Source organism: Nicotiana tomentosiformis, chromosome 6 (assembly GCF_000390325.3).
Source record: "Nicotiana tomentosiformis chromosome 6, ASM39032v3, whole genome shotgun sequence".
Lineage (NCBI taxonomy): Eukaryota > Viridiplantae > Streptophyta > Magnoliopsida > Solanales > Solanaceae > Nicotiana > Nicotiana tomentosiformis.
Genome location: NC_090817.1, coordinates 131416638 through 131441384, shown reverse-complemented (window position 1 = coordinate 131441384; position 24747 = coordinate 131416638).

The window sequence follows — 24747 nt, the reverse complement described above, 5'->3', positions numbered from 1 at the left end:
CTCTTATTCTTTGCTTTTTGAGATGCTACTTTGTAAACTATAACATGCTGCTTTATTCTAAGTTGTTGTGTAGTAGTATCTAAGATTATCTAATATTCCTTCTCTTTTTTTGTAGTGATTTTTTTTCCATGAGTTAATTTTTCTTTTCACTTCTAAAATATCTTCTTGTATTCTCATTAAAAAAAAATAAAAAAATATTAGAAGTAAATTCCAACATTTGATTAAAAAAAAAAATAAAGAACGATACAAATCCATTTTGAGGCTCAACTTGAGTTGCCATTTCTATGTTATTTTGTATTTTCCTCAAAGTAGATTTGTACCGTTCTTTAATTTTTATTGTCAAATGTTTGAAATTTTCTTCTCATATTTTTTTTATTTTTTTAATGAGAATGTAAGAAGATTTTGTAGAAGTGAAAAATAATTAACTCATGGAAAGAAAACTACTACAAGAAAGAGAGAAAGAATGTTAGATAATGTGTAGCTATAATTATTCGATTGTAAAAGATGTTATTTGAAAATAGATAAAGGAGAAAATTAAATACTTTAACCATGATTAGTGTTTTAATTTATTTAATTAAATCTCATCCATTAATTTTTAACCATGACAAGTGTCTCAAATCTAAGTAGAAACTTGGAGAAATGAAGAGACTAGGAAATGAAGGAGAGTTGGATCCACCAATTGGACAGTGTTAAATTATATGACCATCTTCTCTAAAAGTTTAGATAAGTCGTTAACCACTTTTATGTATTTAATTATGTGTTCAACAAACAGAAACAAAGGCAAACATGAATAGGAACAGGAATAAAACTAACCTTAGTGCCTCATCAAGATCCCAAGGGAAATTTGTTGCTGCTAAAATTGTTACAAGTTTACCTGCAATTTTATTAGTGGAGTTGTTTAATCCATTTAATTGAATTAGAATTTCAGCCTTCACCCTTCTGGTTACTTCATGCGCGCCAGAAGCCCTGAGAAATTCAATTGCAAAGTTGATGAAGTTTTAGCACTAGGATTAAACAATTTAACTTCAGATAATTGAATTCACAATCATGTTCTGTTAGATTATTGAAAGTCTAGGTACAAGCATAGGCGGAGCTACATAGTCCGAAGGCGGTTCAATTGGATCTCTTTACGTGAATAATTATATTTAAGATATGTATAAAATTGTTGAATCCCCTTGACATCAGGAAACTTCTAGATTGCTTTAGGTTGTAGGTTTGAATCCCATTTGTGTGGCACTATAACAAAATTTTTCAAATTTCCTTATTAGAATTTATGGCTCCGCCAATGATAAGAAAGACGTGCAGATGCGTGACATGGCCTAGAAGTCAAATATATCCATAGTCATATGAAAATAAGCCTTAACACAACAGCAAGACAATGAGAAATTTAATTTTGTTGGCATATGCATGTGAAAACTTTAGAAAGAAAAAAGTATTACCCTCGGCACAGCAAAGAGAATCAACCTCATCAATGAAAATTGTACTTGGAGCATGAACATGGGCAAGTTAAAACTGTTTGACTAAAAAATATATGGATCTTGGTTCAAATAATTAGATTTATGTAAGTAAGGGTTAATCTTAGCTAATAATAATATCCTTAGATGAGGTTCTTAAAGAAGCAATAAATATCATACAAATGTGGTCGGTCAGTGTTACAGTGATGTGTAGTAAGCATTCCACAAATCAGAATTGATAATGTTGCATTTAATAACAATGAACAACAATAAATGACATTTTAGTAAATAGAGGGAATGATTCACCCAAAAAAAGATGGAATAAATGGATGTTCTTCCTGACAATAATGAATGATAGACAATTCTTTGATTATTCGAGTTATTCTCGGATCTAGTGGAAAAGTATGGACAAGAATCTCAGTGAAAATGTGATATTTGTATCTTAGCAAGTGAGAGTCGAATCTTTAAGTCAAAGTGTGTTCTTTACAAATGAATATCACATGTCCTCTATTATTGTCTCATTTTCTATTTATATGGGACATGTTCCTAAGAAACCCTAATAGTATAAGTACAGAGAATATCCACTAGAATATTCTCTTTAGTATCCGATCTTGAAAACTAGCTGTTATAGCTCTGTCAACGATACTGGACCTCGACCTCGACTTCGACCTATGTTGACACCCTGACTACACCTCTCGTTGACTCTTCGACCACAGACTTCGCCGCTTCTCAGGCCATTTCGACAAACGACGACTTGGGAACTCTTCCCTCAGTATTATCTTGGCTTAAATATTCTAAAGATAGATTTTGACCCATACACAAACAAGCATCGAACTAATCGAAGAAACATTGAAAAATGTTGTCCCACACTCTGTAGCAACAGCTTTGGCCAAGAGTGTCTTCCCTGTGCCAGGAGGAACAAACATAAGAACTCCTCTCCAAGGTCTCCTAATTCCCTACAAGTAGTCATTGTCTCAAAGATTAATCTGGAAATAAGGTGCTTCATCAATATATTATTACAGGTAACTGACATTAGTAACCTGAATAATATATAAGGCAAGTAATTAACCTGCTACAATAGGTGAAATAGCACTAACAATAACTACGCCTCAATCCTATAAAAGTTGGGGAATAGGTGAAATTACAATAACAGCGTAAAAGAAATTAGCGAGAAAGTTTAGTTCTAGTGGATTGACATGGGACCTTTTAACAACTCCTATGCATTTTCTTCCTACTATCATGTGGTAATGGCATAAACATCCCCTATTGGAACCAGTCTTTATCCAATCCCTTTCTTGCCTAACCTAACCCTCACGGCGGAACCTAATGAAAAGGCGCTAGACGGACTAAGGACAAGCGAGATAATGAAAGCAACTGGCCCTTAGTGTAAAACCTTGATGCGGGAGAGTCTGTCTCCCATGAGAACAAAGAAAGTTAAATCCAATCTATTTTCCACTTTACAATATTAGTCTTGATAACGAGAGTTACTAGTTGTTATACTCAACTTAACCTGATACTATAAAATTATTTACAATAACGAGAGTTACTAGTTGTTATACTCAACTTAACCTGATACTATAAAATTATTTACAATTTGAATTATTACTACATTACATAAACTCTAATTAGAAAGATAAGAACCTGGAAAAATTCAGGCATCAACAATGGGAGTACCATTGCTTCATGTAGAAGCCTCATTGCTTCATCCAGTCCAGCAACATCATCCCATCTCACCCCTGTATTAGCATCCAAGACTTGCTTTACTAGAGTAGCAGCATTTTCAGGATCAGGCCCCTTATACTTTTAACTTCCACCTTCTCCAATATCCTGATATATAGTTGCAAAGAAAGATGACTAAAGAATATGATAAATAACCTAAACTCTCTAGCTTAGTACAAATAGAGTGTAGATTATGAATTCAGTATCCAAAGTCAGCCCCAAAATTTATGTATAACCAGTATTCGAATTCGACTTTAGCAGCACAGCAACCAAAGATTTTGGCTAGTGAAAGAGCTTTTATGCACAGTCACTACTAGGTTCTGCCATCTCTAAATGGACATAGATAAAACTTCCAATATTTGAAGTGGATAAAAGTATTTGTTTATCAATTTGGTCTTTTATTTTAATTTCAAATTTGAAATAGAGAATTTGAAGTTTGAAATAGTGGACAGGTACTTTTTTCCCATATCCAAACAACAACTGAATCAAATATCCTTTTTCAATTTCAACTTCAAATACACTTCGCACACAGAGGCGGATGTAATGTATCAGCAACGGGTTCAACTGAATCCAGTATATCTAATGTGGAACATAAATTTATGTGTAAAAGTTCATAAATATTACAATAAATAGCAATATCAACCCATAATTTTAAAAATACAATGGGTTCAATACTAAAAATCTTAAAAGTTGAACCCATAAAACTTAAATCCTAGATTCGCCTCTTCTTGCACATGCATGGTTCAAGCTGAATGGGAGATATAATCACACTCATTACATGTATAATACATATACGCCTAACAATGATTACAGAGAAGAAGATAATAAGGAAAAGATGATGAAAGTGAAATTACAAGGGGGGGTGAATTGTAATCTATTTAAAATCTTAGTTGACTAAGTATGAATTTAGTCGACTAGATTTTGCGCGGTGATTGATTGCAGTGGAGATAAACTAACGAAACAGAAAGGTAAAGAAGACACAACAGTTTTTATACGGGTTCAGTACCGGTGTAGTACCTACGTCCAATTCCCTTGGGTCACAAGGGTTCTCTTAGATCTTTAATGAATGTTTACAGCAGTGATGGTTTTAATACGTTCACCACCAACGATATACATCAACAATGATACTTTCCAATATTGACACAACTCTCGTTTTGTGTTCTAACTCTTCCTATCTTTTGTGACACTTGTAGACTCGGGAATATAATGTTTGTACTAAGAATTAGAAAGGCTTAGAAACAAATGATGTAGTTGCGTGCATTTGGATGTTCTTCTACTTCTTCCTTTATAGCTTGACGAGTCTTCTGTTTCTTTGTCTTCTGGGATTGTATGGCAGCAATTTTAGGAGTCCTTTCCTTGTGAGACATATACATCTAAGAGAAAGACCCAATGGTAGTCTCATGAATCTAGCTTGAAATGGTAGCTAGATTCATTGTTAATCTTGACGAATTGCTTCCTCCATTTCTCCTTGATTTGAGCTTCTGCAGATTCTTCTGGATTTGCTCTCTAGCCGTGATTAGCTCTCTTTCCATTCTTGCGCTCTTGAGAATCTTTGACAAGGCTGACTGATTAACTTTCCTTCTTTGTTCTTTGACTGATTGATTTATTTTCCATGAGAAGCAAAGTTCAAAATACATAGCCGTTGAATATGATTTTCTTTCCTTTTATCAATATTGTTGCTTACTGCACACAAAGAGATGTCATTAGTTAAGGCTTCTTTTAGATTATTGATCATTATTAAAATTTTAAACTTAACGGAAAGCAGAGCTGATTGACCAATCACCTAATGGAAATGACTAACAATTCCTTAGAAGCAGCCATTTAACATTGAACCCCAGAAGCAAGAGCTAGCGCAACAATGTGTTCAGGAGTGCTCTCCAAGGAGACGCTATCAATTAATGATTGGCACCAAATGTTAGTTAATTTTTTTATAAAAATTCCAGATCATTTCGAGAACCAATTAAAAGTAAGATAGATCAGAGGCATACCAGTTGAGCCATACATCTCACGCTAAGTCTTCCTTATCTAATGGACTCTCTTTTGTCCAACCCCAAAATATGAAGTGATTCGGGTCCAATATGGAATTCAATAGATAAGTAGAAGTCCAAGCCGTGGCCACCAACTATATTTATTTAATTTAATCTATTTTATAAACCAAATAATTAAGTCAATGTTACGTCTTATAGGTTAATTTTCAACACCAACATCATGTTTGAATAATGCCTGCATAAGAACTTATAATGTTTCGTCGTATAGGTTAATTTTCAACACCAACATCATTTTTGGAATGAGGAGACCTGCAAGTTGTATGCAGTGAAATTTCCTCAAAGTCCACTCCATCTTTAATTAGTGGTTGCTAACACGCTCTGGGTGACGGAATCCGGCCGTCGTTTTATTTTTTTAACTGACAAATGCTCAATCCACTCCATATCTGTCAATTGTCATATATAAGTTAGTTAGCTTCGGTATACGGGTAAAATCGGGTTCATGGTACACTCCGATCTCTGACAAAATAAGCTAAGTTCGAGACATGATGACAGGGGACCGAAATCGAGGCAAAAGTCTCATCGAGTCAGAATCCGGGGGCATAACGCCCGCCCTCGAGAATATCGGGGTCACAGTTCGGAATCGATCTTAACCTTGAACGACTTCGAAGAACATTGTTAGGCAATCGATCACGGCCAACGAAAGGCCGTAATATTCGTGACCGGCCGGATATCACGGCGAGAATCTCGACAAGTATCGGTGAAGAACCGACAATCAGTTAATCAGAGGATTTTTTACTTTTCATAGAGTTGTACCTAGAATAGGATTCCCCTACTAGATAAAGGGGGTCTGATAATTCATTAAACAAATAATAACACGCACTCCAAAGTAATATATTATTATTTTCTCTATTATTAGCTCTTTCTCTTGTTCATCAGTGCTGGCCATAGCGAGCCCGAATCGAGGATAAATATTTCACTAAGGCTGGAACTATCCCCTCGTGTAGTTTGAATCTGTTTTATCTTTGTTTGTTTAATTTGACTTAATCTATCTCTTTGTATCAAATTAATTCGCGTATCCTTAAAACCACTTACAAATTTAATTGTGATCCGATTTTGAGGGTAAACAGTTTGGCGCCCACCGTGGGGCTAAGGATAATAGCGGCAATTTGATACAAATTTCCATAACACACCATATTTTACACTTTTTCTTTGGAGTATCTTTGATTCCAGGTTAAAGTTGAAATGTCGAACTCCCGGTCTGCCCCTCTAAACGTGGATGCCGAATCCGGAAACCATGGCGAGAACAACAATGTAGCACCCAATAACGAGGTGCCCCCCGTCGATCTCGGCAGAGTTCCAGCCGCAAACCCGATCGACGCTAGCTCGCATGTGGCCATCAATGCAAATTTGCCTACCGATCCCGAGAACAGCGTCCCCAGGGGATCGATTGCCCAAAATACGCACATCGGTGAAGGTGATGGGTTCAATTTGTGGGTGATCTTCGAAATGTTATAGGCTCAACAGGCAGCGATAGCCCAGTTGTAGAACCAAAGCCGTGTGCCAAGCAGAATTGAGCCCGTGCCATCCCCGGAAGTCACCCGCAGAAATAAACTGGTCATGGAGAGGCCGAATGGAAATGAATTGGGGACCAACTCCGATATCATAAAGATGCTCGAGGAGCTGACAAAACGGGTAGAATCGGGAGAGAAACAAATCGAAGCCAATGACAAAAATGTGGAAACCTACAATTTAAGGGTCGACCAAATCCAGGGGCACCGCCGATATTAAAAGGCCTGGATTCCAAGAATTTTGTTCAAAATTCTTTTCCTCCAAGCGCAGCTCCAAAGCCGATCCCTAAGAAGTTCCGCATGCCTGAGATTATTAAGTACAACGGAACAACCGACCCAAATAAGCAAGAAGACCTATTAAGTGGGAAGAAATTAATTTCCCAACTACTTGGACTTTGGATTCAGTTATATTCCCAAGTCAAATAACAAATGTTGTCAGTAATACTGAATATTCTCATATTACTGAAAATCCGGATGGTAGGATTTGCATTCAATTTGATGATAATAGTTCCACTTATAATAGGCAGTCATTTTCTAATAATAGACTTTTGCCTACTATTAGTCCTAATTATAATAGGCATTCATTTTCCAATCATAGACTTTTATCTGCAATTCAACATATTTCTCCAGTTGAACCAGTCTATGGACCAACTCGAAATCGTGCTGCATCTTTACATACTATTTCTACTAAAAGTGATAAGCATGTTGAAAGGGTTAAGATTAACCCTCAAACAAATATTGTTCAGGATAATGATAATATTTCTGATAAGGATATTTCTTCTGCATCCGAAATGGATTTCAACCCCAATGATGTTTAATGATTCCACACCAAATAGATTTTAGTCCAGGGTCACAAGCTAGAAAATATGTTCAAAAGGATTTTTTTTTTAGTAATAAATGGAACCGATTTAAAACTTAATTTTTTGATACTTATAGTAAAGAAGATTTAAATAATATTTCTCAAGAATTTTATGAAACTTCTGCTTTACATAATCAAATTATGTATTTTGTTCATTGGTTTATAACCACTTATTTACCGCTTTACATAAAGGTTTTAGAAAGATCTTATAAAGATGGAAGTGGTAATATTACTAAAGTCATATACCCACCTCAAGTACCTTTTGTTTTACCTAATAATACAGGTATTACATTTACTGTATTTCAAAAATTTATTGATGAAGATGTTGCTGCAGTCAGCATTGCAGAAATTAATAATTTAATTTCTCAAGATAATTATTTAAGTACTGAAGAAAAGGCGATGGTTATTAATGTAATAGCCACTGACGAAGGAGTCGATAACTTAGGTATGGCTCTAGTGAAAAATAGAGAAGATGTTGTTTACACCCTTGTTCTTACCATATTAGAATATTTCAATGGTAGATTTACCAATCAGAACGAGACTATCCGTACTCTGCTAAATGGCCTTAGATGTAGGACCTTAAGCGAGTTTAGATGGTATAAAGATACTTTTATGAGTAGAGTAATGGAATTACCCGAAAATAAGTATGAACATTGGAAAGCTAAGTTTATAGATGGCCTTCCCTCCTTATTTGCTGAAAGAGTAAGAAAAACTCTAAGGGGTAGTTACGGGAAAATTTCGTACAAAGATTATACCTATGAAAAATTGATAGGAGTATGCACACAAGAAGGATTAAACTTGTGTAATGAGTTAAAATTGTCCAGACAACTTAAGTTAAATAAGCTTAAGGAAAAATCACAATTAGGAGACTTTTGCACCCAGTTCGGTTTACCCGAGACTTCTGCTCATAGCAAGAAAAAGAAAAATAGGTATCATAACCTAGACAGTCCTTATAAGAAAAAGAGATCGAGATATAGATCCAAAGAAGAGCGTGATGCTAGGAAAGCTCATCGCAAGTCTACTAGATTTACGAAAAATAGGTCTAAGCGAGATCTTGCTGATATTAAGTGTTATAAATGTGAAAATTTTGGCCATATAGCTCCAAATTGTAAGCTTCAAAAGCTGAAAACCTTATAACTAGACGATGAGTTACGTGATAAGGTTTATGGTTTGTTATACACTTCTTGATCAAAATCTGATTATAATTTTGAGTCAGAATCTGAAGCTGAAGTCGATTTACTTGATTTATCTGATAGTGATAAAAATATTGATAATACTTGTACAGCTTGCAAAGGTAATACATGTACTTGTGATGATGATGAATTTTATAACTTACAATCGCAATTTCAAGATTTGAACATGAAAACTATTACATCTGATAATGTAATAGAACTTTTAAAAGAAGTTACTCATGATAAACTTCGTGAAAAAATTATAAATTTGGCTGCAAGTTTAAGTTCTAGTTCTTCAAAACCTTTTGAAAAACAAAAGAACGAATTTGAATATTCGGTGCCTTATTCTTTGTCAGAAATTAATAACCGACTTAATAATAAAATTACACCAACCAGAGATGCATCTTTCGATGATTTAAAGGTTGAAATTGAAAGTTTAAAAAGGGAGATTAAATCTCTTAAACAAAATCAAATGATTTGTGATCACATGATTACTCAGATAGAGAAAAATAATTCTGTAACTGAGTTTTCTAATAATAAAAATAAAGGTATTTCTGAAAATGATATTGAGAAAGAACCTATTAGACTTGATTCTAAACATGATATGTTTTTGGGAATGATGCAAATTGTTACTGCCCATAAATAGTATATCAAATGTACTATTCTAATTGATAATAGTTTTCTATTACAAATATTGCTATGATTGATAGTGGAGCTGATGTTAGCTGTATTCAAGAAGGTTTAGTACCTACTAAATATTTTCAAAAAACTACTCATATGGTTAAATCTGCATCAGGACATGCTTTAGATATAAAGTATAAATTGCCTAATATGGGTATTTGTCAGAATAAAGTCTGCATTCCTCACTTCTTTTTCTTGGTTAAAAATCAGTTATACCCTCCAATTATACTTGGAACACCTTTTATTAACGCTATTTATCTTTTTACTAGCATAGACTCAAAAGGTTTTACAGCTACTTATAAGGATAGAAAGTTAAGTTACACTTTTGTTACAGATCTCGTAACTAGAGATATAAATGCTTTAATTGATATGAAGCAAAGACATATTAATTCGTTACAATTAGAATTATTTAGTATGAATATATTTGACACTTTAAAATCCACTAAAGTATAGGAAAAGATTAGATTAATTTTCGAACAAATTGCTATTGATATTTGCATCCTAGTACTTTTTGGAATCGAAAAAAGCATATTGTCGCTCTTCCATATGAAGATAATTTCTCTGAGGATGATATTCCTACTAAATCTCAACCTTGTCAGATGAACGCTGAATTGATAGAATTCTACAAAAAGAGATTGATAATTTGTTACAAAAGGGTTTGATAAAACCCTCAAAATCTCCTTGGTCTTGCACAACGTTTTATGTTAATAATGCTGCTGAAAAGGAACGTGGTATTCCTAGATTGGTTATTAATTATAAACCTTTAAATAAGTATTTAAAATGAATAAGGTAACCTATTCCCAATAAAAAGGATTCATTATCAAGATTATATGATGCCAATATATTTTCAACGTTTGATTTAAAATCTGGTTATTGGCAGATTCAAATATTTAAAGAGCATACTTATAGAACTGCTTTTAATGTTCCATTCGGGCAATATGAATGGAATGTTATGCCTGTTGGTTTAAAGAATGACCTTTTTGAATTTCAAAAAATCATGAATGATATATTTAATCCTTACCTGGATTTCATCATTGTTTATATTGATGATATTTTGATCTTCTCTAAAACATTTAAAATGCATAATAAGCATTTAAATATCTTTAAAAAGATTGTTATACAAAATGGTTCAGTTATTTCAAAACCAAAAATGAGTTTATTTCAAACAAATGTTCGATTTTTAGGACATAATATTTATCAAGAAAAAATTACTCTTATACAAAGATCGATTGATTTTGCATCAAAATTTCCTGATGTTATTACTGACAGAACTCAATTACAGAGATTTTTGGGAAGTTTAAATTATATATCCCCTTTTTATAACAATTTATCTCGTGATTTGGCCCCTTTATACGATAGATTAAAGAAGGATCATTAAAAACTTTGGACTGATAGTCATACTGCTTTGGTTAAAAATATTAAACAACGGGTTAAATCTTTACCTTGTTTAACTCTTGCTAATCCAGCTTTGGCAAAACATTATTGAGACAGATGCGTCTAATATTGGCTATGGTGGGATTTTAAAACAAGTTAATCCCTACAATAATTGTGAATATTTGATAAGATTTTATTCTGGAAAGTGGACTGAAACTCAAAAAAAATATGCTACTGTGGCCCATGAAATATTGACTATTGTCAAACGTGTTCTAAAATTTCAGGATGATTTATACAATCAAAAGTTTTTGATAAAAACTGATTGCTCAATCTGTCAAATATATGTTTAACAAATATTTTAAACATGATGCTTCGAAATTAATATTTTCAAGATGGCAGTCTCAATTAGCTCCTTTTGACTTCGAAATTCAGTATATAAAGGGAATTGATAATTCTCTTCCTGATTTCTTATCCCGTAAATATTTAAATTAATCATGAATTTCTATAAAACTTTTCTAAATGAAAAAATGTTAATCACTATTTTGAAAGTGGTTAAGTTATATAGAGACTTACAAAACCTTATAATTGAAAATATTATTGATAATATTGTCGAAAATAAATTTTCTATTCATGATTATTCTGAAGAAATTAGAGATAATATGAAAGACTATTATTTATCTGAATAAAATGAATTGTTATATTTGCAGCATGGACCCTCCGTGGGCCAGAGGTAGAGGAAGAGGCAGAGGGGGAAGATCATCCCCAGGAGAATATGCGAAAATCATATTCTCAAGGATCGTCATACGGATCCTCGTCAAACTCTCCAGTAATATAAATGGGAAGAAAGAGTTTAATTTATGAGAAGATATCCCTCAAAGGCGAATCTTCATCAACACCTTATATTCATCTCGAAGATATTCCTGAAGACAGCCCGTTATACGGTCATTTGCAGGCATATTTGGCTGCTCAAAAGCAAAGTGATACGTTTGCTTCAATTACCAAAGAGGACATTGATGATATAAAGTCCTATGAAAAATTGTCTAAAAAAGAAATGATATTTCTTTTAGAAAATTCGAAGATACAAAGAAAAGATGAACCCTGGAAGATATTGCAAAGGTATTTAATTAATGGATTATATTATCCGGGTGAGTCATACAAAACCTGTTCTTATTATGAAACTATTCTCACCAGCATAGGCAGTGCAGAATTTCAGCACTTTTCTGGTTATAGCACGGATGAGAATGTTTATAACTTCTCAAAAGTTATTATTAAATAGATTATATCTGTTGAAGATTGGGGGATAAAGAAAGGCAGATAAGCCTCAATAAATCTCGTATGAATTTCACATATTGGGATTATATCCAAGTCTTTGATAAAGTACTTTATTTTAATAATGAGAGACATAAACATACCTAGTTCATAAAGGTATGTGCAAAGATATTTGCAGGTCCCATTCCTAATTGGTTCTTAAATTGGTGGTCATACCACGGTCCAACAGTCAAGATATATGCAACGACCCGACCGGTCATTTTGAGTATTATAACCTTGCTTTCCCCTTTACTGCTTAAATTGGGGTTTTCAGTTGTTGTGTGACTTGTCGGGGCAAATGGTTCGGGTCCGGTGAGGTTTTGGAATGAATTGGAACACTTATTTCCAAGGTTTAAAGCTTAAGTTAAAATAGTGACCGAATATCGACTTATGTGTAAACGACCTCGGATTTGAATTTTGATGATTTCAATAGCTCCGTATGGTGATTTTGGACTTAGGAGCGTGTCCGAAAAATTATTTGAAAGTCCGTAGTGGAATTTGGCTTGAATTACCGAAAGTTGAATTTTTAAAAAGTTTGACCAGGGAGGGGTTGACTTTTTGATATCGAGGTCAGAATCTAATTCTGGAAATTGGAATAGGCCCGTAATGTGAAATGTGACTTGTGTGCAAAATCTGAGGTCAATCGGACGTGATTTGATAGGTTTCAGCGTCGTTTGTAGAATTTCAAAATTTGGATGTAGTTCGTATTTTTGAGGCTGTTAGGTAGGATTTGAGGCCTCGAATAGGTCCGTGTTATATTATGAAATGTGTTGGTATGTTCGGACGGGGACCCGAGGGCCTCGGGTGAGTTTCGGATGGTTAACGGATTGATTTTTGAATTTGGAAGACTGCTGGAACTGAAGCCTTCTACTGTAATCGCACCTGCGGAAAAATGGTCGCAGGTGCGAGCTCACAAGTACGAGCAGGGAAGCGCTGAAGCGAGGCGCGCAGGTGCGGAAGGAGCTTCGCAGGTGCGGAATCGCACCTGCGCGAGAAGGAGCGCAGATGCGGGCAAAGGGCTGTGAGGCATTGGTCGCAGGTGCGAGGAAAATTCCGCACCTGCGTGAGCGCAGATGCGGACGGAAGCGCGCAGAAGCGGAAACTGGGTAGGCGAGAGGAGTCCGCAAATGCGACATTTTGCTCGCACAAGCGGATGCGCAGGTGCGAAAAACTTGTCCGCAAATGCGGAAATCGCTAGGGCAAAACCTTAAATTCGAGGGTTCGACATTTTCACCCATTTTCGGATTTTGGAGCTCGGGTTGGGCGATTTTGGAGAGGAAATTTTCCACACAACTTGGGGTAAATGTTCTTAACTTCCTTGTGATTATATTCGATGAATTTATCTTCATTTTTGGTGTAAGATTATTGAATCTTCAAGAGAAATAGAAGGAAATTTCTATAATGTCACAAAACGAATTTTTCAAGTTTGAATACCGATTTGGAGTCGGATTTGAGTGAAATTAGTATGGTTGAACTTGTAATTGGATGGGTTATCGTATTTTGTGAGTTTCATCGGATTTTGAAACGTGGGCCCCACGGGTGATTTTTGGGGCGTAATTTCGGATTTTGTGAAAATATTAATATTTTGATATGGAATTAATTCCTATAAATTTTGTGGGCTGAATCAAATTAATTGTGACTAGATTCGAGTCGCTTGAAAGTTGATACACGCATAATGAGATTTCCGGAGCATTGTTTATCTTGCTCGACATTGGATGCGGCTTGTTCGAGGTAAGTAACTCTTCTAATCTTGGAGTTGAGGATATGGACCCTAAATATATGTATTTTGTGAATTGTTGGGAGGTGACGCACATGCTAGGTGACAGGCGTGTGAGCGTGTACTATAGAATTTGTGACATAATTGTTTATGTGGAATTTTATAGTTAAATAATCTTGGCATTTTCCATGCGGTTTTATGTGTTAAAGAAATTGAGCTGAAAAGCATATTAAAAAAATCATGTTGAGGCTATGTGCCATGTTTATTGGGACCCACAGAGGTCATATTGCTGTAAATTATTGTGTTAAATTGAAAATTCATACTCAGTCATATTCATTTCATTGCATATCATAACTTAGTTTTATGACTCTATTTTGATGCATATAAATGTTCTGGGCCGAATGCCCTGTTTTACTGAAATGCCCGAGTGGCTTGAGAGGTTTATGACTGAGTGAGGCCGAGGGCCTGATTTTTGTTGCATATTTATGGGATCGGGCTTCACGCCACAACATGTTTGATATCGGCCGAGGGCCTGATTTGTGAGGATGAGTGTGGATCGGGGCTGCCCGCCTGCAGTATACCTGAGTGAGGCCGAGGGCCTGATTTGTGAGGATGAGTGTGGATCGGGGCTGCCCGCCTGCAGCATACTTTATTATTATATCACGTGAGTTGTCCGTGCAGATTATAGCGCCTGGGCTATAGGAGCCCCTCCGGAGTCTGTACTCACCCTTAGTGAGCGCAGGTACCTACTGAGTGCGAGTGCCAAGTGCCGATGCCGAGTGCTGAGTGACTGGGAGGCATGAGTGATTGTGAGGTATACCGAGTGGCAAGAGTGATTGTGAGGTATGCCCGAGTAGCAAGAGTGATTCTGAGGTATGCCCGAGTGGCAAGAGTGATTGTGAGGTATGCCCGAGTGGCAAGAGTGATTGTGAGGTATGCCCGAGTAGCACTAGTGACTGTGAGATTTGCCCGAGGGGTTGTATATGAGTGATGTTCTGCCCGAGGGGCTGTTTATGATTTTATCAATGAGTTGCATTGCATTGGCATGCACACATGACATACATGCATAGAGATGTATTTCCTCGTACTGTACTGCATCACATCATTCATGATTTTTCACACATTGTTGACAGATGGGCATAGTGATGCATTTGTTTTTACACGGATTATCCGAAAGGAAAATGAAACATCTTATTTATTATTGACAAGAGTTTGGGAGAAATTTATTGTTTTCAAACTATTGATATTTTTGGCAACACCAGCAAACGATTTGGGTTTTCACTGATGTATTTGAAAGAAAGAACTACTATTTTGAAATCATGATTTGGCTGAGCATTTTGTCTCTGAGTTACTTCTGGTATTATTTGCTTATTGTTGTTATTGATTGTTGTGGACTATCGATTTTGGATCCGACCTTGGTGGAAGCTCATCACTACTTTCAACCTACGACTAGGTTTGTTACTTACTCAGTACAAGGGGTCGGCTGTACTGATACTACACTTCTGTACATTGTGTGCAGATGTTGGCTGCTGTTGTTGCTGCGCTCGATGGTTGCGGGACTTGAAGATGTACTTGCGTTCCGTTTGTAGCTGCCTCTTGTTCAGGGTAGCCTTAGATTTATAAAAGCTCTATTTATGTATTATTCAAACAGACTATGTATTTATTTTATTTTCGCTTTGTATACTCTATTCTTAGAAGCTCATGATTTGTACTACCAGTTCTTGGGGAATGTATAAGGTTAAGATAATTGTTCACTTAAATTTCTTTAATAATTGTTATTGGGATTGGATAGTTGAAAGTTGGCTTACCTAGCGGGTTGGGTTAGGTGCCATCACGACTAGTTGAATTTTGGGTCGTGACATTACCTGACCCATTTCTTATGTTATACAAATAATGGACTAAAGTTTCGCCAGATTTGAATGAGTTATACCACGCAGATCATATCTGCTATTTGGAAAAAATTGATCAAATATAGTTTTTTATAGAATTCTCTATTCCATGGATTCATAAATGGACTCCCGAGCTGGGATTCACTGAAGAACAGATTCCTTGCTTATATAGGACATTTTACAATAATTTTTGGGATAAATTAATGAAAAAAGATCCCAAGAAAAAAATGTTATACGGTCAAGAACTTTTGGATTCTATTGAAACAAAAATCCAAGAATACTCAGTAGCTCCCCAGAAGGGAATAATTGATGATAGCTCAATCAAGCATATTGCTAGAAGAATCTCTTTTCAAGAAGGAGATAAAGATGAGATGATTAATAAATATTTGGAAGAAGTAAAAAGAAACTTGCTTCAATCTATTAATCAGTATGAAAAATCTGACACTTCAATGCGGAGTGAAACTAGCAACGATGATATTGCAGAAGATTCCCAGCCTATTCAACCCGAGAAGATATTATCTGATGAAGCCGTAGAAAATGCGGAAGATTTCATCCAGCAGATGAAATAATTAGAGAAACGTGGAGTGTGATCAATAGTGAAGCCGCCGGAGACCCCACTCAATAGTAAATACATTGTTTACACAGTAAAAACACTATATACAGACCCCACTAAATAGTAGATACACTATTTACACAGTAGAAATATTGTATACACAGTAAATTCACTGTATAAGGGACCCATATATGGGACCCACTTTACTGTGCATAGATTCTTTATGTTCTTTTCTCTTTCTATATATAGGGTCATTCTTCATTCCGAGAGAGGCATGAGCCAAAACTCTCTCTCTCTCTCTCTCTCTCTCTCTCTCTCTCTTGTAAATCTATCTCTCTTTCTATTGTAGTCTTGTAATAGCTTTGAAGTAAATAAAATCTCCAATTCATAGCATTCAGGCCTTGCATCCTGGCCTCAAAAGGTATTTATTTTACTTTAATTTCAAGTCTCTTCTCTAGTCTCTCCTCTCTTATTACCACGTTCCTTTTCAGCAACATTATTAACATAAAAAGTTGTGCAAGACCAAGGAGATTTTGAAGGTTTTATCAAACCCTTTTGTAACAAATTATCAATCTCTTTTTTGCAGAATTCTACCAATTCAGCGTTCATTTGACAAGGTCGAGATTTAGTAGGAATATCATCCTCAGAGAAATTATCTTCATATGGAAGAGTGACAATATTCTTTTTTCGATTCCAAAAAGCACTAGGATGCTCAACACAAATATTAATAGCAATTTGTTCGGAAATCAATTTAATCTAGCTAGATTGGGATGGCCGTGCGGATTACCGTCTGCCTACCAGATCCTGTTAAGATGATATATATATATATATATATATATATATATATATATATATATAATATATATATATGTATGTATGTATGTATGTAAAATATATATGTATGTATGTATGTATGTAAAAAGAGAGATAAAATTATTCTACAAGTAAAAATATATATATGTTTTTGGCTTTCACATTTACAATCACAGAAGAAAGCTTGAAAGAAACTATGACCACACATATTCTATGTGTAACAGACTGGACTAATTTAACACCTTAACAGTCATAGGGTCCGGGTTTAAGTATAAACCAAAATTTACCTGTGCCTCCATTTGAATTGCATCATTAAATGGTTAACTAACCAGTCACTTAGACATACCGATCACCAAGGAGTTGCTCCTGTGTAGATGACTGTTTTTGTAGAGGCCTTCATGATATGTTCCGATTGTACAATAATCTGGATATTAACCATATCAATTAGTTAAGCACTTAATTACTCAAATCTATATTAAATTAAAAGGCTCCATTGCTTCTCCCTCAATGGCTACGGGTATGTACCATAGTTCTGAGTTTAACGTCGTCAACTCGACTTATTGAGTATGGAATTCATCAGTCTATCAGAGTGACTCATAGATGCTGCTCAAAATGCCCTCCAAAGTACAATTTGAGTCTCTGACCATTTACCTTAAATTTGTCTCCTCCACTGTTCTGTTGAATTTCGATTGCTCCATAGGAAGTAACACCTGTAACATTGTAAGGACCTGTCCACCTGAATTTTAATTTTTCTGGGAATAGCGTGAGTCGACTATTGTAAAGAAGTACACGATTTCCTATTTTAAAACTTTTTTGTGGGATCAAATTGCCATGCCATATTTTTGTTTTTTCTTTGAAAATTCTGGCATTTTCATAAGTTTCCAACCTGTCACGACCCAAAAACTAACCCCTGTCGTGATGGCGCCTATCGTGGAACTAGGCAAGCCGACTTATTTCGAAAACAAAATGATATTTTAATTTCAAAGATAATTCCAAGGTTATTTAACATAAACCTTCATTTAAAGAGCTCAAATCGAAGAAAAATAAAAGTGCGGAAAAGAAAAGCCCGACATTGGGGTGTCACTAGTAATGAGCATATACTACAATCTGTCTAACAATATCAAGGCTAACTCAGCCCGAAAAAATAGCTAAATACAACTAGAGGAAGATAAGAGGGAGAAGAGCAGGGGCTGCGATCGCCAAACAACTACCTTGCTATCTCCAAGAAAATCTGCAACCAGAACACTCAATAACCGCTACCGTGTCCAGCTACACCTGGATCTGCACATAAGGTGCAGGGAGTAACGTGAGTACGCCAACTCAGTAAGTAAAAATAATAAATAAAGACTGAGCAGTAGTGCCGAGCAATAAAGCATATAACGTTCATGTGAGGAAATCTCAGTAAAATACCATATGCTCTTAAAAATCAGGATTTGAATCAAACATCTCGTTAAAACCCAGTTCCAGTAAAAATCATTTAAAGACATTTTTCCAACAGTTTTTCAAACAAAGGCTCAATGCAAAGGTGAGCATAAATGATGAAATCATAAACAGTCCCTCGGGCAAAACATCACTCATATACAGCCCCTCGGGTAAACCTCACAGTCACTCATGCCACTCGGGCATACCTCAAAATCATTCTTGCCACTCGGGCATACCTCACAATCACACTTGCCACTCGGGCATACCTCACAATCACTCTTGCCTCCCAGTCACTCAGCACTCGGCACTCGCACTCAGTAGGTACCTGCGCTCACTGGGGGTGTGTACAGACTCCGGAGGGGCTCCTTCAGCCCAAGCGCTTTAATCTGCACGGACAACTCACGTGCGATAATAATAAAGTATGTTGCAGGCGGGCAGCCCCGATCCACACTCATCCTCACAAATCAGGCCCTCGGCCTCACTCAGTCATAAAGTATGCTGCAGGCGGGCAGCCCCGATCCACACTCATCCTCACAAATCAGCCACTCGGGTATTTCAGTAAAACAGGGCATTCGACCCATAACATTTATATGCATCAAAATAGAGTCATAAAACTGAGTTATGCGGTAAACAAGTATAAACATAACTGAGTATAGATTTTCAATCAAAAACAGTGAGAGGATGATAAGAAATAGCCCCTAAGGGTCCAAACAGTATTGGCGCAAGGCCCAAACATGTCATTCAGCCCAATTTATAGAAAATCTTTCTAAAACATATAAGTATAAATTGTTTCAACAAAGTATGCAACTTTACAGTTGCTACGGGACGAACCAAGTCACAAATTCCCAACAGTACACTTCCACACGCCCGTCACCTAGCATGTACGTCACTTCAAAATAGTAGAATGATACGAAATCCGGGTTTCATACCCTCACGACTAGATTTACAATCGTTACTTACCTCAAACCGGTCAAATCTCTAACCCGCAATGATCTTGCCTCTGGACTCGGCCTCCAAATGCTCCGAATCTATTCACAATCAGTATAATACCATCAATACGCGCTAATGGGATGAATTCCACAAGAAAAACTACAAAATTAGACCAAAATCTGAAATTGGCTCAAATATCACTCGGAACCTGACAAAAGTTATAAAATCCGAAAGCCCATTCGACCACGAGTCTACCCATACCAATTTTACCAAAATCCGACCTCAACTCGACCCTCAAGTCTACAAATCTTATTTCCAAATTTCTAAGTTCCAATCTCCGATTTACACCTCAAAATCATGTAATCTAGTCGGATTATTCGATGTTAATTCAATATTATGGAGTACAAATGATCACAAGGGACTTACCTCAAGTTTTCTTTGAAAATATATCAAAAATAGCCTCTCCTCAAGCTCCAATTTGTCAAAAATGGCAAATGGGACGAAGTCCCTATTTTTATAATTCTGCCCAGGCATCCTCGGTTCTGCCTCGATCTTGGCCTTCGTTCGAGGTCCTCGATCTTGGCCCTCGATCCTGGTTCTCGATCCTGGCCCTCGATCCTGGTTCTCGATCCTGGCCCTCGGTCCTAGTTCTCGATCCTAGCCCTCGATCCTGGTTCTCGATCCTGGCCCTCGATCCTGGTTCTCGATCCTTGCCCTCGATCATGGCCCTCGATCCTAGCCTTCGATTATGTCTTCGACCCAGCCTTCGACCATGACCCTCGACCCTGGGCTCAATTTCTGGGCTCGAATCTGGCAAAAGAAATTTCCAACATAAGGAAATTGCAGCAGTTGTTGTAGTTCAATTTGTGATCCGTTAACCATCCGAAACTCACCCGAGGCCCTCGGGACCTCAACCAAATATACTAACAAGTCCTAAAATATCATACGGACTTAGTCGAATCCTCAAATTACCTCTAATAATACTAAAACCATGAGTTACACCCCAATTCAAGCCTAATGAACTTTGAAATTTCTAATTTTTACAAAGAACTCCGGAACCTACCAAATCACGTCCGATTGACCTCAAATTTTGCACACAAGTCCTAAATGACATAACAGAGGTATTCCAATTTTCAGAATCGTATTCCGACCCCGATATCAAAAAGTCAACCCCCCGGTCAAACTTCTCAAAAAAATAAAACTTTCGGCATTTCAAGCCTAATTCCTCTACGGACTTCCAAATAATATTCCGGACATGCTCTAAGCCCAAAATCACCATACGGAGCTATTGGAATCATCAAAATTCAAATCCGAGGTCGTTTACACATATATCCATATCCGGTCCACTTTTCTAACTCAAATTTTTAATTATGAGACAAAGTCTCTCATTTCACTCCGAGTTCCTTCCAGACTCGAACCAACTAACCCGATATAACATAATATAGCAGAATAACACAAAAAGAAGTACAAATGGGGAAAACGGGGTTATAACTCTCGAAGCGATCGATCGGGTCGTTACATCCTCCCCCACTTAAACATATGTTCGTCCTCGAACATGCCCAAAGATTTTCCAAAAGCCATCAAATCATTGTGTAGCTTTCAGATGCACATACCCGGGGGTGATCCCACGTCACCCTATCCCATACAGGTGCGATAGCACAGCATAACTGAAATTTCTCAGTTCAACCTAGCCCACAAGCCTTCGAATCAAATTTCCAACATCCGAAATTTCCTATAAGATGAGAAGTTTGCATCTACATACCGTATATGTCTGAAAAATCTGTACCAAAAGCCGTAACCATAACTCAAATACTCAAATTCATATACCGCATAGCTCGAATGCTCGAAGCAATGATTTCAAATTGCAGTATCGACTCAAATCAATCCAGTGTCAGTAATAAACACATATCAGAAAAAACCTCATTTTCAAAACCTTCGTACACTGCCGATTATGAAAGAAACATACCAAATTCATAGCCATTCATTAGACCAACAGGTCATGGAGCTCTCGTTCCTTCCACAAGAACTATAGCCAATTTCAAAGCCGACTTCCGATATTATCCTCCTAATTATACCACAATCAAATCAGATAGCATCCATTCTAGGCCCAATGACCTCGTCTCCTCCAACACGACCACTCTAGTGACATGACACATCAATACAATTTAAAGCCACAACCCGTGCAATTCGTGCACTCGATAGAAACATTCCAAATATACCCAATCGTAATAATGACCCAAACAGGAGAACCGTTCCGCAAGCTCGACGAGTACCACCCTGACGCAATGCTAAGAATCCATCACACATCGCAGAACCATAACATACGAATCTTACACAAGGGATCATATTTCCACATAACTCTGCTGCAATACGCGATCCTATCCAAATACTGGTCCATATGAAACACCTCAAGCCACCCTGCTATAATCAATAACCATGCGCAATTCGACATCAAGTACCCAAAGTGCATTACTATAACCACAGAGAAGCAAACGACACTATGCCACATAAAATCCGAAAGAATATGACCAATACGTCATCAACCAAGCAATATCCAATACTATTCTCGCTCAAATTCCGCTATAAGGCCACAATAGAACCGCACCATATGTGCATATAACCAACGAATCACAACTCTTCATAGTATAGAAGAGTAACTCACAGATCATTCCAGAACACGAATAAGTTTCACATCAACCGAATGGCACATCCTTCAACAATAGTAGTATGGAGCCAATCAATCCGGCTTGGTGTACAATACATATCCTAATTGGGCCTACCAATGGGTCCTGAATCAACTATGGTCAGCCACCAATAGATAAACAACCTACGAAAGTCCACAATGACGGAATCAGTTCAATTAATGGCAAAATCAGAACAGTAAACAATACTGTTATTAACAAAAAAACAGTATGTATAATAAATAAAACCGAAGTTTTTATATATTGTTTTACAGAAAAACGATGAAGTTTTTATGTTCTTCAAATCGTTTTATGAATTTCAATACTCTGATGAAATTTTTTATATCTTCAAATCAGAATAGTAAAATTCAGAAGGAGTAGAAAACCACACAGGTTTTAATCTCCACAAATAAAATACAGAATAAAATAATTTCCTTAAGATTGTTATAAATCTGTATTGTTGTAATAAATAATTAAATCATTAAACTTTCTGAAATATATAAACAAAAACAGAAAGTTAATAACACTTGTTTAAAGAAATAAATTATGGAAAAACAGTGTAGGAATAAATCGAGCCCACTGAATACATATTGTATCCTTAAGAAAATTATTCCCCTTAAGTACCCGAGGTGCTGGAATATATCCTCTCAGGATTAACTCACCGGAGTGTTGGTACCAAAACGCCGGTGAACAGCGAGCCACTCGAAGGCTGTAAACACACTGAAATTTTTGTGCAGAAGAAGAAGAAGAAGATCAGAAAATTTCGTAAGGAAAGATTCTGGGATTCAATCTCTATTTATAAAGTTGCTGGCATTGTTTCTGAAAAGGTTTGCAATATTTCAGAAACAGTCATGGCTGTTGGAACAGGGTTGTTTGAAATATTGCGGGACAATAAATTTAAAATAATCCGAAAAAAAAACGGGCCTGACCGGATTTAATTAATTAATTAATTAATTAAAAGGAATTTTGTCCAAAAAGATTAATCAATCAATCAATCTTTATCCGAAGCCGAAGCCGAGCTGAGAGAGTGACGACGACGACGGCGCGAGGCTTGCCTTCTTCTTAACTCTTTAAGAGCTAGAAGAAGAGCAATTATATATATACCCATCAAAAGCATTTTCTTCCTCTAATATGGGACAATGTCCCTTTGTCAAGGAAGAAACTTAAATATTTTATTTTCCCTTCATTTCTCATTCACCCTCTTTAAGCTATACAAGCTTAAAATCCCAACAAATAATTCTGAAGGTAATTTACACCCTTTCCTCTGTAGTATTCCTGTAGCGCATCCCAAAAGCCAAAAGAGTGTTTTCCTGCAACCTATTATGGCTACTCAATCTTTTTCAAGATAACAGAAAAAACATGTAATGATACTAATGAAATAAAATACAGTTCAATAGGTTTTGGCTCCTGTAGCATGAAAGCCTAACATGTGTAATTTCAGGAAAATTTCTTATTAACAACACACTGATGTGCAAGTAAACTTTACTTTAAGGGCTTATATGTAATCCTCCAATATACAGTATTCATATACAATTTCAAAGGTTTCGACATCTTTGATTCTGCAAACCATGGTCCAATGTTAATGATTTCGGATCTGGGATCTATCAACTTCCAGGATTGACAGCCTGCAAAACAGAATGCAGTTGCCAATGCAGCTCTTAGGCCACGGTTCACCCGAACACACTATTTTCGAGGCAGAGATATATATATATATATATATATATATATATATATATATATATATATATATATATATATATATACGTATGTATATGTATATATGTGTGTGAAAACCAACTAAAGTTCAAGAAATACTAGATCCGAACAAGTAATTTACAAAATACAATGAGTTCAGTGCTAAAAACGTTAATGGTTGAATACATAAAGTTTCAATCCTAGACCATCCCGCAGAAGAGCATCTGTTTTGGGTTTCTAGACCTATCTCCGAATTAAATTTACATATTCAAGTAGATCCTAATTCTGAAAAAAAAAAAATCTATTTAGCAGCCAGAAAAAGAGCTTGTTGATGTTAGAATCAGACTTATTTAATGTTGAAACGGCAGCAACACTTGTAACGGTGGATTTCAATAAAGTATACAACATATTAGATCTGCGTGTTTTCATAACACATGAGCACCTCCAGAAATTTTCAGAATTCTATCTTTACATGTGTATTTGCACCCAAGAGATTCTACAATGTTCAAAGAGATGAGATTTTTCTTCAAGTCGGGAACATATCTAATATCGATGAGAGTTCTCACCACACCATCGTGTATTCTGGTTCGGAATGTACTTTTACCAATGACTTTGTAGGCAACATTATTAACCATCAAGACAACTCCACCTTCAACAGATTCATATGTGGTAAGTAAATCCAGTTGGGATACATATGATAAGAGCAACCCGAACCCGAATCCAAAATCTACACATCGCTAGATTTAAAACTGTTATTAGTTGCTAAAAAATAGTTCCATTACTCTCATCAACAACTACACTAGCTTCGGGGATGTTAGTATTTTTGTGCCCGTTTTTTTTCCTTGTGTTTCCTTTATTTTTCAACTTAAGTCATTCAGAGATATTGGTCTTTCTTTTGACTATGGTCGCACTCTACATTTATGT